Genomic DNA, 2,060 nt, shown 5'->3' with positions numbered 1-2,060 from the left:
AGCAGCAATAATTTCAAAAGAAAATATAAAATTATGGTTTTAGTAAAAGTACATTTTATTAAAACCATAATTTTATTTATGGAGAGCTTTTCTAGACTTATCGACCATTTAAACCGTTTACAGAACAGGTCCCATTCACCCATTCACACACAATTATACGCAGCACTTCAGGGCCAATTTGACTTTCAGCATCTTGCTCACGCTAACTTCAACAAGCAGATCGGTGGAGCCAGGACTCGAACCCCCAACCCTTCTAGTTAATGAACGACCAGTCGCCATAGCCACCCGATAGTTATTATGATGGACATTTTTTAAATAATCATACATGAGAGGCACAGACTATTTAAAAAAATATATATATATATATATATATATATATATATAGTCTACCAAAACTAGGGGTCTGGTCCCCCTGGGGGGGTCATGAGGCCCCCATGGCAATATGTTTTCCAGAAATTAGATACACCTCCTGTGATATTATATTTATATTTTTACAGTCATCTATATGTAATTATTCTAAATATGGATACGTCTTTTTCAACATTATATTTCCCCAAATACAGTCCTCCTGAAATCATTCTGTGCCACCGCACTTTCCTCAAGTTCCTCTCTACACAGACACTTTGAGTAGTGATAGTTGATGTGTACATAATCTCGGTATTTTTTATTTAACTTGTTGGTTTTATTCTTTTCTATTCTCTTGACTCATTCATTCTGACAATCTGCTGCTGTACCAAGTGAATTTCCCCAGACAAGGATCAATGAATCTTCTCTTCTCCTCTTTAATCTCATCTCATCTCAAGTCCTGAGACTGTGGCACCTCTACTCTGGTGTTCAGGGGTTGAAAAGTTCGGGACGCCCTGGTCTCATTTACGATTAGAATCTGAAGAAAAAGAAAGGGGATTATATGACGCTATAAGATGTGGTAAAAAAGAGGTCTCTGCTAAAACACATTCAGCAGTGAAGAAACATCACCTCAGGCTGAACCGTGTGTGTGTGTCTGTGTGTGTGTGTGTGTGTGTCTCCTGGGTACAATATCTAAGGTAAGCAGCAGCTGAGTTTGACTTGTTCTTGCTGAGGGGCACCGGGGCCTAACACGGCAGTATATCTCAAACTATGGGTCTGGCCCCTAATTGGATCACAGGTCGGTTTCTGGTGGGTCCTCACACGTCAAACGCACCGGTTTGTTTTAATCAGCTTGGCTCTCAAAGCGAGACTCAATTAACACAATTTATGCCCGAGCTGAAAAGGTTTAGTAAACCTGGCTTTAAAAAGTGCAGGCGAGTGTGAGTCCCTGTCAGCCTACACACAGACTCCCCGTGCTGCGGTGGCCGAGCCAAGGCCAGCGACTGCTAGCTCCACTGGGAGTGTAATAACAGATTAATGTGGCGTGCCAGACCCCGTGACCAGACGTGTTTGACGTTAATGCTCCACTGTATATTATCCAGCTCGCAGAAATGTTGGATGTGAGCGATGGGATCCAAGGACAGGGATGTTTAGGTACTAATTACCAAACAGCAAGGCACAAGTCTCGCTCCATATTTCCTTACTCCTGTGGAAACACTAGGCAGGCTCCATTTATTTTCTTTGACTGTTGTTTCTGGCAAGGCCGCGTCTCAGTAAACACCGCTCGCCCACCATTGTAAATCCGACAGGCGCAGATCTTTCAAGTTAGACTCCTTTGAGGAAAAATGGAGACAGATCGGATGGCGGTGCTCGGGTTTTCCGTCTTAATGAGAGAGTGGAGAAGAGGGATGGCGTTTGATCCCTGGCATGGAAGCCTCTATTTAAGCCTGTCAACGGTCATCACTCTAACTCTCTCTCCTTCCCTCTCCCTCGCTCTCTGTCATGGATGGAGAAACAGACCTGCACCACTGGATTTGATCAACTCTAGGCAGACACACTTAACCCTTTTTTCGGGACTTCCAGGCCACAGCAGCGGCGTCGCTATCGCCGAGACGCGCCGCTCACCCCACCGTCCCTCCCTCCCTGACGGCCTATAAGTATCAGTGTTGATTGATCACCTCGCTGGAAAAGAAAAGAAAAGGCAGAAGCAGATC

Source organism: Pleuronectes platessa, chromosome 17 (assembly GCF_947347685.1).
Source record: "Pleuronectes platessa chromosome 17, fPlePla1.1, whole genome shotgun sequence".
Classification (NCBI taxonomy): Eukaryota; Metazoa; Chordata; class Actinopteri; order Pleuronectiformes; family Pleuronectidae; genus Pleuronectes; species Pleuronectes platessa.
This window is presented reverse-complemented; position numbering follows the sequence as displayed.